Source organism: Pogoniulus pusillus, chromosome 19 (assembly GCF_015220805.1).
Source record: "Pogoniulus pusillus isolate bPogPus1 chromosome 19, bPogPus1.pri, whole genome shotgun sequence".
In the NCBI taxonomy this organism is placed as follows: domain Eukaryota; kingdom Metazoa; phylum Chordata; class Aves; order Piciformes; family Lybiidae; genus Pogoniulus; species Pogoniulus pusillus.
The window spans coordinates 18,399,318-18,412,530 of NC_087282.1; the positions used below are offsets into that span (position 1 = coordinate 18,399,318).

The window sequence follows — 13,213 nt, forward strand, 5'->3', positions numbered from 1 at the left end:
CAGAAATATACAAGGTAAAAGGTAATACAGAAACAAAACTCCCCTCCCAGAAACCTGAGTCCCCAGGAGGGGCTCTCAACCACCCCTTCACCTTCCCCCTCCTCCTCTCAACCTTACCCCAGTCCCAAGGAAGAATGGAAGTTCAGCCAAGGGGGTTAGGAAGCAAAGTGGATTAGAAAAGAAAATGGAGGGTGAGGTTAGAGAGTGAGATCCAGCTCGGAGCTCGCCAGCAGCAGAGGAGAGGACTCCCTTATCTATATTTTGCTTTTATTCTTCTACATCTCAGCAAGCCTATGAGTGAAGTAGACATCACCATTGTTTTCCTTTCACAGCCTGTGATCTAGTTCCTCTCCCCAGAACATTCTAGCTAGGCTCAAACTAGCACACTAATTCAGAAACCACCTTTGGTTTCTTAGCTCCTGCATTGAGGAGAAGGGTGACTAGACAGAAATGGTGGCCAGCATGGAGTTAGGAAACCGAATCAATTTGTTGTGAATTTCCATCCATATCCCATAGAGGATGATGATCTATGTATTTATTTTATTTATTTATAGATTCATCTATTAACTTGTCAGAGTAGGATCCTGTGGGGCCTTTGGTTGGAGTGCATTAATCACTCATCTCAGTGACGCTGAGTTTGATGGAGCTGGTCATCTACCAGGAATTTGTTTATTGCTCCACAGTGAAATGTTGAAGACACCACTTTGATAAAAGTTTTCTCCAATAAGCTGCTTCTTGTCTTGGACAATGACTTGAAATTATCCACCATCTACCAGTTCTTTTCATAATTAATGGCTTGACTCAGTTGTACAATTCATTGCCCATTCATTGGGTTAGTAACTTGGTTAGTAATTTATTTCCTGTCTCAATGCATATCAAAATGACCTGTCCTGTATTTTTCTAGTTATTTAGTTTGGTTTGGGTAGAAGACTTTGTGGAGGTTTGACTTTCAGTACCAAATAGTTTTGTGTTGTCACAGGAGGCAGTTGGTAAAGGCTTTTGGTTTGTGCAGGGACCGGTGCTACATGATGCTGCACACTTAGATATGTGAAGCCATCTCCACCAAATCCCCTGTTTTTCAGCAATCTCTGAACAGCATTCTGAAATATACTTCCACTGTTTTTTCCACCTTCCTCATCTCCAGATATTGCTAAATAATGAGGTTTCAAGTACTTTGTTTTTGTCTTAAGTAATGACACATTGAGAATTTGCAGCTGTAATGTCATGTTTCCTTATTGCTAACTCTCAGTGTAGATTGTGGTTTTCCTCACCAGTGCTTTTCCAAACTGGAAGTAGGTGGGTTTCCATTTAATTGAATCAGCAGAAGTGAATGGCAGTGGGCTCCCACTCTGCATCCCATCCTTGTTGTGAATTTTGAAACAGCATGCAAGGTTCTAGTGCAGATTTTGTCTGTGCTGTTATTTTAGTGCTATTTTTTAATGCAACATTTACAACAACATTGGCAATCAAAGAATGTGTTACCATTTGTGCTAATTTCAGGAGATGATCACAGGACTATGTAATTATCATTGATTAAACAAGGAGCTGAATGAAGAGAGGCTACTTAAGAGATAGGAGAGCAGGACATTTTCACTGCTAGACAAGGACCACTTAACAGTAGGTTAATGAATCAAGACAGCTAGAGAACTCATAAAGGACAAATCAGATATGATTGCTTCTGTTATAAGGCAGTAGGTAGGTCACTGGGCATTATACTTAGAATGGTACCTTGTGCTATGGGAGAAGTAGGAGTTTTATATAATGGAAATCCTGTTTCACAGCTCTAATAAGCTTGTTAATAACAATTCAGCATGTCGTGGCATTTAGTCTGGATTTCAGATTTTGTCATGTAGAATGAGAAGGATTCAAGTGGAAAAGGAAGAAAGATTTTGCAATGAATATGTTTTTTTGTTCATCAGTGTAGGCTAGCATCACCCTTGGAGGGGCTTGCAGGAACTGCACAATGCAAAGAAAACTGTGGGTACACTTGTGCTGCCTCTGTCCCATCTGCCTGTCTATCTGCCTGCCTTCAAAATGGGGCTACATTAGTAGAGAATTTGGTAGAGGGAATTTGCTTTATGCAGCATCACATGCTGAAGGCTTTTGGAGCTCTCATGTGAAACCCATTGTGCAAACAACTCAGAAGTTGGTGTTCTTCCTTCCCCATTTTGTAAACAGGGTGCTGTGAGTGAGAATTGATAGGTGCAGGCTGTTTTTCTCACCTTGGCATTCACCCACGTGGATGAGGTAAGCAGATTGATGCTACCACCTGGAAAAGGGGCAGAAATTTAGGGTGTTGAAATCTAGGAATGAGTTTAGTGAGTTCTGTCTCTCCTGCAGTGGAGTTTGTGCTATGCAACACTGTACCTGAATTACTCATGCAGTAGGTTTGGATGTCTAGGTTAGTTACCACTGGGGTGACACTCTGGTTGCAGTGATCTGAAACTCTTTGAAGAACTCCAAGTTTATCACCTAAATGAGCAGAGTACTTAGATTTTCCATCACGCTTTTCAGGCTTGACTGTCCCTATAGTTCCTTGGAAAGACCATTCAACTTCCATACTCTACCTTTCTCCTCAGACCCAGAACGTAGATGTCAGGGCAACCCACAAAGTCTATTTCTTCTTCTGTAACTGCCATCAGAAGAACTTGTTGGTGAGGATTGGTCTTTCTAATGGATGTTGCTTTTGATAGTGGCCATTTGTCTGTTCTGTCAGTGTGAAAGTCTTACATCAGTACTGTTTGGTGTTGGTACAAGACACAGCAAGATCTGTATGAATCTGCATGAAACCTGACTGCAGAAGTTGCTTTTACTCTTCCTTTTCACTCAAAAAAGCCCATTTTGATTCATGTGCATAACCACAATTCTCTCCATTTAAATGCAGGTTCAACAGTTCAGTGGTGGTTACAGCTTTTTACTTGTTGATCTGTCTGGGATATGATGTGACATCTGTGAAACATGCATCCTCTAATAGCTGGAGAGCAGCCTGAAGCAAAACCCTGTACAGCTCCACAGCTTAAGAAGAGAGGAGGGAATGCAAGTCAGAATGAAAGTCTTCTGTTCTAGGCTTTCTACAGCTAATGATTCTTGAAATCTCAGCACCAATTTGTGTCTCTGAAACTCCTTTCCAGACTTGCCTACAGAGGACAAGGTCTGCGGGTTTTTTTGGTTAGGACCTGACTTCAGTGGTGTAGCTACAGAATATCTTTGCTCTTGTTTCCAGACCATCTGCTCATTTGTAGACCATACAAAGTATTGATATGGGTGAGAACACATAAGCTGCTTCAGACTGCTTGTGCATACTTGAGTTGTGTTTTCTACCTTGGATTCAGCTAAAGGAGGTCTTTGAGCTGTGGAGGTAGTGCAGTTTTTGATCCATTGCCAGTTCCAAGCAAGGTCTTTTCGCTAGAAGTCGTGCTCATAATAGATATTGACTGTCAGCTTGACTTTTTCTTCCTTTCTTTCTCTATTTTTTATTCTCTCCTTCTTGAAGGAGAATGATCAGACTAATCTGAGCTGTTACCTAATTGCAAGAGCAGCATGGAGGTATACATTAAAGCATAAGCAAACAGGAATCTGCTAGATAAACATTTAATTTCTGCCTACTTACTTCAATTTTAAGTCTCAGAGGATCAACTTCCTATTATCACTGAACCTCATTATAGTTTTATCTCTGGTCTTAGCATAAAATCAAAAGCATTAAGTAACTAGAGCTGTCCTAGGCTGTTTGTGATCGATTCAGGTAACCGCTAATTGCAGTTTGCCTCCCAAACACTGTGGAAGTTGAAGGTCTTTGGGTGTGTGTGGTGGTCAGAGATATTGCATGAAGAAAAGTTAATAGCAACCAGGGTTATTTAATATCCTAAATAAGGATACAGAGGAGGAAGTGGAAAGCAATCTGGCAATGTCTGCTGGCATGGTTTTGTCGCAAATTAAGTACATCAGAGTGAATTAGAAAAGGAAAAAAAGAGTTGCAAATGTTCTGACGCTTTGGAAAGTGAATTTGGATTTGCTTGTATATGTGACTATTTTCATGTTTTCTGTGGAACTACTTCATATGGTTCCAATTATTCACTTAAGCCCCATATTATTATTTTCTGTTTCCTGAGTGCATGATTTATGTAACTGAGACTAACAAAGCCAAACGCTCGCATTGAAATTCACTGCACATTGATTAAATTGGCTGTATGCATTACTTAAGTTAAATAAATTACATATGTTAAAAACTGAACGGTGAGCTCTGACTAGAAGAGTTACAATTTGCAATTCCAATGACCTATAAACCGAGAATTATTTGCCAGCAAAATGTTTGAGTAACACTGAGTAATGAATACATTAGAGGATTTCACGATGTGTTCATCACGATTAATGAATAAGGAAATAATACTTAACAACTGTTATGTAAGTGTTTGTTCAGTGGGAAACCACATTTTTACAGCACTCTGTTTGGAAAGCACAGTAGAACATAGAGGTTGCAGGCATGGGAAAGGTGTGATGAAACTGGGACTCCTTGTCCCAGGTACCTTAGTGGCTGGTGGATAATCTTAAGGAAGGCACCTATGTGGATCTCACGGTCACCTTTGTAACAGCCCACCAGTGGTGTTGCACATAAAACCATTTGAAGAAAGTTGGTGTTCTTCATGTGTGAATCTTCTTTCTGAGAAGGATGAAGGCAAGATGGCCATAATGGTGTAAAGTGCTCCCTCCTCTTTTGCTTCAAGCATTAGGGACAGTCCAGACTGAATCTTACCTTGATGGCGCTCTCAGCATTTGTACAAACATATTCATGTTCTTTCTATGTTTGCCTGTCTAAGTACTGGTCGGGCCTGGGGCTGCTTTACTTGTTGGTGGCAGTGAGACTCTCCTGGGAGAAGGCAGTTTCTGGATCGAAGCTTTTTAGAAGTAGCTGATAGCTAAAGGCCTTGGGCTCGTTTTCTTATGAAATCAGTCTGTGTGGGGTTGTTTCAAGCTCAGAATCTGTAGTCAGAGTGAAGTATTGGAATGCATGGGCAATCATTAGGTCCAGCTTCAGAAAGCTCTTCCTTCATTTTTTTCTTTAGGCCTCTTGAAAACAAAATAGTACTGTAAAACCTGTGGGCTGTTGAGCTCTTAGTCTGATGGAAAAATTATACCACAGAAAAACCCAAGCAACTAAACAAGCACAGTCTATGCCCACCTCCAATACAACCCAAGCTAATTTTATTCAGATTCCAACAATCTATCAATTTATAGACACCTTTCTAGCCTTCTCCCAAAGAAACCCACTGTGTCTTATAAACTTTGTTAACAATTCATGTGTAGAGTAATAACACTAACAAACGGTGTAGGATTTCTTTCAGTTTGTAGACAAAGAAGCTCTATGCAAAAGATTTAACTGTAGGATGTTTAGAAAAAAAGATCTATCAAGAGGTGAAGTGCTCAGAAGAATGAACAGATTGTGTGGGGAATTTGAAAGGTCACATCACTAATGACTGTATTAAGGGGGAAAGGGCATGTTAGTGAGGAATGGGCAATTATGGGTGTTAAATCTGGGACAGTAAATGATTTCATCTTAACCTCTCTGTTATTGAAGGTACAGTGTTCTTCACCACCTTCCATCAGCCCTCATTGATTTCTGGAGAAAAGCAAAAAGCAATGCTAGTTCCAGCTGCTTGAGAGGTGGTGCCTTCAACATTTCTTTCCTTCTCGATGCACATTCAGCTTGAAACTTATTCACAGTGAAGAGACAGACAAGCATGCTTAGCATGTTAGCTGGATTGGTTTGGGTTTTAATTTTACTGATGATAGCACTTTTTGCTTTCTAATAAGGTGCAAACTGCTTTCTTAACCTTTAAGAACACTTTTGCTGTATGTTTGGGATTTTGCCATCTCCAATCTGTGAGATGAAAAAAAAGTTTCTGAGTTGCTGGCTTTTAGGCTCTGCTGCAGGATTGCCTATAGCAGCCAAGGCTTGAGGAGCTGTCCAGAAGCAGAAGGTTGCATTTCCACCCCCACAACTCTTTTCTGCACTTCTGACATCCTGCATTCCATGTCTGCTACAGCCTCTACAGTAGGGAGCATGGCAGATCTGAAACCCAGTTTTGTTGTTTGTTAGAGCTTGGAAATATTACTGAGTTCTGAGCTTAAAGAAGATCAGAAGTGCACATATGCAGAGCACTAACTGAAATAGGCAGTGCAGTAGCTTACGGGGAGTGCTTTTATTTTCCATTTATTTCTGTTATTTCCCTTAAGAAACGTTCTTATGGGGGTAGTGGGTTAAGTGCTTGTTGTTAAAGTTTTCTGTTGAACTGCAGTTTTGCTGACTCTGCAAACTGGACATTGTAAATGCTACTGCAGTCCTCTGACAGTGAGGGGAATTGTATTTCTATCCTGTGAAGTACCACATGCCTGCCTCTATTTGTTATCTTTCACCTTCATGAAAATGCATTTGAATAACAGCTTGGGAGGAAGAGAACAGTATCTGAATATGAACTATTGTGAAGAAGTCCTTGTAAAATACTTACTGCAAAGAAACCAGGGATCTGATTTTATCTGCTGTTGAGCACCTTGTACATCAGTGGCAGTCAGCTTCTCTGAATTTCAAGTCATAAAGCTACTTGCCAGTCAGCAGCTGCTCTGTGCCAGAACTGCCAAAGGACCTTGTTCCCCCTACTATATCCAAAGTGTGCTAGCCCAACAGTAATGGCGTGTTGTGAAGATTAGGCAGGCTCTCCATTTGAATTTGAAATTAATATTGTTACGTTTAATTGACTATTATAATCTATAAAACGTACTCTGCAAACCACAGCAAATGAAAACAAATGACCATCTGCGGCAATTTAGCATCTCTTCAGTGATAAAAAAGATGCAAGAGGCAGCTCTATCTTGAAAAATAACCATCGAGGTAAAAGATAATCCTCCAGATCTGGCTGCCAGATAGGAAAAGGTAAATTGTCATGTTTGTGCCCTTGTTCGCTAATGTGGAGCTGCTTTTACTGCTCTTAAGAGAAACCTATCAACTTTAATAAGTGGTCTTGTACTTTACTTTAATGTCTTGTACTAGGATCTATATAAAATGCTTGTGCTGAGATGTACAACCAGGTTGAAAAGCTAGGCTTTGTCAGAACCTCTTGGACACAACGCTGAAGCTTCTCTGGTGCTTTTATTTCACTTAGACCATGTTGTGGTAAGTGTTCAAACTACGTATGTGTGAGAGTACAGAGAGGACAGCAGATGGGTGCTTGGGGTGACTCCTTCCCGGTAGCTGCAGCACTGATGTGAATCCAGAAGGCCCTCATTAGAGAGAAAGCTTTTGTGGTGTTATTTCTGATCATAAAACAGGTGATGGGATCCATCCTGGCAGAAGGAGATCTAACTTTTGCTGGTGCTTGTTGTGCTAGTTCTATAGCAAATGCTTAGGGAATGTGGTTTACTGGTCACCTGGCAATGTTGGGCTAGTGGTTGGACTTAATGATCTCAGAGGTCTTTTCCAAACAAAACAATTCTATGTAACAGAGCTTTTAGGTGCTGCAGATACTGAGTTGCTTAACCCCAGGGAAGCAGTGAGAGAAAAGTCTGAACTATACAATAGGTGAGTGACTTGAGGCTAAAATGTCAAGACCAGATCTCACTGCTGACAAGGGTGCAGGGTACTTTGCTTAGGAAGAGCCACTAAGTCCTGCCTAGATGAGCTCTGCATTAACGCTGCCTTATGTGGTAGAGTTGCTGCAATCCTGCCTCCAGACTTAAGTGTCTGCTTGATAGGAAATTAAATGAAATGACTCTTTTCACTACAGGCTGTGGGCTGCCTCTCGTGTTCCTGGATGTTCTGGAGATGTTACAGCTTTTTAAGCTCTGTGTCAAATTTAAGGGTGAGGATGGAGGATATTTGGGTCTGTCAGTTTCTATAAAATACCGTTCTGCTTGAACCAGTCAGCTAATCTAAGTTGCTTGAGAGTACCAAGTCTTCGTGTGGTTGGAAAGAGCAGGTAGTTTAAATCTCTTAAAGAACAAAACCCAAGTTGACATGGAAGTTACAGAATTCATTGCGATGTCCAAAAGTGGCACAGTAGTAGTGGAAGATTGCTTCATGTGCTGATGCTTTCTAAGCACATCTGCTCTGCAAGTGTCCCTCTGTGATGACAGGTTTGGGGAAAAAAAAAAGGGCACCACAAAACTTTGCCTGTGGAGGTTTTGTAAGTGGCTGGAACATGTTGAGGTCTGCCTCCCTGTGAAGAAAGCATAGTGCTGCTGGCACCTTGACTGAGCTGTCGCATCCATTAGGTGGCATGTAATCACGGCAGCACAGGAGCCTCTGGAAGCTTGGCTCGAGAAAAACATTTAACATTAATGTCAGCAGGACCAAATCTGCCCACCTAGTAACTTGCCTGAGATCAGAGGTTTTGACAGTGGAGCTGAATTTAGCTTGAAGTCCGTGTGCGTGTAGATGTCTGCAGAAGCAGGAGGTCCCTTTCGCTTGGTTCTCCACAGCACTTCCCTCAGGCAGGACTTGTGATGTGTGCCCGAGGGGTGTGTGTCCTGTTAGGCCAGGGCAGCTCTGCATCCCTTTCTTTCCTCCTCTGGGTATGTTTTCTGAAACTGGTTGCTGGGTGCAATGGAAGCTGACCTTTGTTGTGCTTGGTTCTAAATCTTCCAGCTTTTTTTGTAGTTACTGACAGGATCTTTGTTTCTTTAGTGTATATATATATATATATATATATATATATGTATGGGTTTTCAAGTCACAGGAATAAATTAAAAGCAAATGAACTGCAAGGCTTTTCACAAAATAAATGATTTGTCTGAAAGCAAGCTGGGGACTTAGTTTTCCTCATCAAAATTAACTATATTGCTTGACCTAAAGAGCTGACTGTAACAGTTTAAGCTCCTGTTCATAACAGATCCAGCTTCTGGCTGCTTTGGTCACACTTTATCCATAGAAACTATTTCTAATTTTTTAGGTAGGCTAATAAAATACTGCTTTAAGAACATTCTTAACCTTCAGAGATCTATTCTCTTGTGTTCTCTTCCACTGCGGACGGACACCTCCTCTTGACTTGTGCTGTTTTTCACAGGTTTGCTAGATTGAAGTGTGAAAATGAGCAGCTATGGGCAAAGCAGAAGGGTGCTCAGGCAGGAACAGCCCCAGCAGCTGCTGCTCTGCTGCCTCCTTGTTGGTGCCAGAGCCCTGGAAAGCCAGGCTGGGGTCTAAGAGACCAGGCAAAGCATACATGTGATGGAGGACATGGCTTGGTCCCAGCACCAGCTGTTGTTGGCATTCTCTCTGCTATCCCATCCCTGGTAGCAAGAACAGCAAGTCCGACTCCTCGTGTGTCTCCCACCAGCTGGAGCAACCCAGGCTTGATCCATGGGCAGCAAAATTCCATTTTGCCTGCACGACTGGAGACCTTGAGGAGGGGTGATGTGGCAGCTGCTGCCCTCCCTGGCGCCAGCGCGGGCTGGAGCGGGAAGCGTTCTGCAAGTGCCACTTAATTGCCGTGTCTTGTGAAGCACAACAGCATTCAGGAGGGACTTTGTGCAAGACTGCAGTCCTCCTCACTTACTCACAGAAGTGTGCTGTTCCTCCCTTTTAATTTTTGTAGAGGCTTTTGAGAGAGGAGTTGGGCTGAATACCAGGTGGCCAAATGGAAATGAAAGTGTTGTCAGCCATCGAAGCATGTGAAAGAGCTCCTTCTCTCTTCTGGCTCCACTTTAATGTGATTGCTCTGGGTGCCTTTGCTCTGGGAAGGTACAGAATCAGGCCGTGAAGATGAGAGAAGTCCTTGAACGGACTTTGTTCTGCAGGGGTGGAACGTGTAGCTCAGGAAGAGACAATTTCTTTTTCTTCTTGTGTGCTTCATAGGTAAAATATAAAATAATTCTTTTCCTGTCCTCAGCTGCAGTGCACACTGAACTCTGGTTCAAATGCCAGCTGCACTTGCTTGTGATTCCCTTCTGTGTTATCTCTTCAAGCAAACTTCCTTTTCAGCTGCTGATTGCACGAAGACAACAGACATAAGCTGATGTGCTGCCAGAACTGCCGCCTTTTGCTGATGGGTATTTTGGTGCTGTAGCCTGTTGAGTGTATGTGATAATTGGCTTCCCTTTTGGTGTTTGGGGACAGAAGATGCAATTAGCTTGTCCAGCATATTTTCTTTTATATGTTCTCAAAATTTCAGTTCTTTTAGGAACACCAAGGAGTCATTAAATCAGGACTTGGTTCTTGCTATCTGAGCTTGAGAAGAAATTGCTTGCCCCAGTTGCACCTCTGCTGGTATATTTGAATGTGGTTGTGGTGTCAGAAGTGCAAGTACAAAATCCTATTGAAGTCCACCAAAAACATTAAAGGCATCTCTGCAAAGCTCTTGACACTTGGAGCTTATGCCAGCGGACAAGTGTCAGCCCTCAATTTGTGTTTCAGACAAGGCTTGAGAGGCTTGTAGGTGGGTGACAGAGGATATATTTACATGTTAAACTTCAGGTAGGATTTCATGCCATACTGAAAACAACTTGTGTTGCACTTTAAAGTTTACCAACATCTGATTTCTAGCACCTTGCTGCTTCAGAATAACAACAGAGACAGCCCACACTGCAATCTGGCTACCTGGAGGAAGGCTGAATCTGAGGAGAAAGGAACAAAACATGAGGGGCATGTGCCTTCAGGTTTGCCTGTGCCTCTGTATTCAGGTCTGCATGAGGATACTGAGATGATTTTCCCTGGCACAGATGACTGAAGATCTCCAGGGATGCTGACAAGCAGCTGTGGTAAGATCATAGAATTGTTAAGGTTGGAAAAGGGTTTAAGATCGAGCCCAACTGTAATCCAGCAACCATGACTACTAAAGTGTGCTCAGTATCACAGAACATTAAGGGTTGGAAGTGACCTCAAGAGATCATCTAATCCAACTCTACTGCCAGTGCAGGATTACCTAGAGTAGGTCACACTGGAACGCATTCAGGTGGGTTTTGAATGTCTCCAGAGAAGGAGACTCCACAACCCTTCTGGGCAGCCTGTTCCAGTGTTTTGTCACCCTCACAGTGAAAAAGTGTTTCCTTATGTTCACATGAAACCTTGTGTGCTCTGGTTTGTACCCATTGTTCCTTGTCCTATCATTGGGCACCTCTGAGAAGAAGCTGTCTCTGTTCCCTCAGAATGGAATCACCTACAACAGTTGCTCTCCTTTTCTTTAACACAAGTAGTCCTAATGCATGTGGGGCTGGCTGAGTCACCCCAGGCAACCTCCTGGATAGACCTTCTCCTACTGCTTCCGTAGCCTGGCCCTCCAGTTCCAGAGCTCTATACCTGTTGTGTAAGGGCAGCTGGGAAAGCTGAGAGAAGCTGTGAGGGGATTTGCCTGCCTCCCTACGCAGGGACCTGTTTCCACTGCTCCCCTCTCTTTTAGGTCAAAAAAAGGGAAAAAAAATCTGCACATCACAGGCTGTATATTCTATACCCTCTATACCCTCATGCCCTATATCAGTTGTCTAATGGCTGCTGCTTCTATGGAGGTGTATGTTTATTCCTTGCTGGGACAGAAAGAAAGTGCCTGTCTCTTTGTTCCAGTGATAAGTGGTAGAGCACTGAAATGTCAAGGATTTGCAGGCTAAGAAATGTGTCTGCTGGTAGGAGCTTACTGGAATTATTCCAGTCTTGGAATAAATGACCAGAAAAGGAGAAAAGATGGAGCAGGAAAAAAAAGTGTAATTCCTCTGACTTTTCTCCTCCATGAATCCTGCTGAGGAAATACTACATATGCCAAGTTGCAAGAGAAGAGAGTGATCTTCATTTGACACAGTGGGATTCCTTTGGGAAAAGTAACTGAAACAGGTGAACAATCTTTTGGCAAAATTTGCCTTGTGCAAACAGCACAAATAAAAGCTTGATTTTGATTGTGAATCATTTTTCTGATTCACATATCTATTTAATTGCTATTTCACTGGTACTCCCTTTCAATTGGGAGGGGTTTTCTGAGCACTGTTCTAGTTTGGAACAGACCTGGGACACCCCTGAACCTTGCTCTTCCACACCTTGGTCTCTTCAGTAACCTGCCTTTAAAATGCCACCGTTTACCAACAGCCTCTTCAGCTTACAACAGTTACTTTCCTGATTACAGACAGAAACTGTTGTCTGAAAGAACTGTATGGAAACTGTCAAATGCTGACATTTAATGGCAGCCATGGGAGCTGGAGATCTGTTGTTTGGGAGAGAGTTCTAAAAATGCTCCATGAAAAGTAAGCTTAGGATCTGTTACTGCTGTATGTTTAAAAAATCTTCCCTGTCACAATTTCATATTTCATTAGAAACTAACTATGCTACAATTACATAGAGAAGTAGAAGCCCCCAGCAGAAATAAAACATGGCATTTGTGTTCATTTGGCTGCTTCTTTAGGGTTATTGCTAGCAAAGCAGACTTGGAACAAACCCTGGTAGGATTTCTGCTCCGGTCTAGAGCCATAAGCCTGGCACCTAGCCATTAATTTACCAATTTTGAGAGGATTTTTATCTAATAAAAACACAGGTGAGTAAGAGCTTGCACTTCATTGCAGACACAAAGGTACAGTTTTGACAACATTGTCTCAGGCTCCTGTGACACAGCTTCAGTGCTTGGTGAAGGGGCACTGGCATGCACAGCTTCTGCTCGCTGAGCTTCACAGGGTGCCTGCTCTGCTGTGCTGGCCTTCATGCCAGAGAGAGGGGGTGGGCTGCGAATCTGGCAGCACTGGCTGGACCCTTTATGTGCACAGCTCCTGGCTGGGAGAGTGAAAGCCAGTGCTTAGAGTATCAGCTGTGTTATTGAGAAGGAATGAGGGCTGAAGGGCTGGTGAGGAGCCTTTGCTTGCTGCTTAGCAATGCTTGACAGGCAGAAGTCAGTCACAGCTGGAGGTGGTTCATATTCAGGTGCACATGACAGCTAAGATCTGCCAGCCGTTAGCCAAGCTGGTACTCAGTAGGCTCAAGGGACTTCGGATGACCTCTGAGGGATGCCAGAGTTGCCAGGGGAAGGGACCTGGGCAGACCCAGGAGGAGGATTATGGTGATGTTCTGTACAGCCTGCCTATTTGGACACTGTCACTGCTTCTATTTTCAGTTTGGCTTGGAAATGTGGTTTTGAGCAAGACAGGCACTGAGCATCACATTATGCTGTAAAAGTATGTGGTGGTGGAAGTGTGGGAGTTTGAGATTGCCTTGAACCTAGAGGGGAGAAGGCAGGTCCCATTAGGTGTCAGAGCCAAG

General features: G+C 42.8%; 1 protein-coding gene across 8 annotated transcripts in view; it reads left to right on the top strand.

Annotated features, from left to right (window-relative positions):
• IL1RAPL2 (interleukin 1 receptor accessory protein like 2) overlaps positions 1-13,213 on the top strand; it is a 400,289-nt gene that overhangs the window by 47,952 nt on the left and 339,124 nt on the right. The window contains exons 1-3 of one of the 8 annotated variants that reach the window (XM_064159542.1): positions 1,607-1,695; positions 2,179-2,247; positions 2,885-3,151. The exons of 5 other annotated variants lie outside the window; for them this stretch is intronic. The gene's annotated coding sequence lies outside the window, so the exon portion shown is untranslated. Of the gene's footprint in view, positions 1-1,606; positions 1,696-2,178; positions 2,248-2,575; positions 2,655-2,884; positions 3,152-13,213 lie in introns of those variants that run through there. 2 more of the 8 variants (XM_064159543.1, XM_064159544.1) reach the window with 2 other exon arrangements.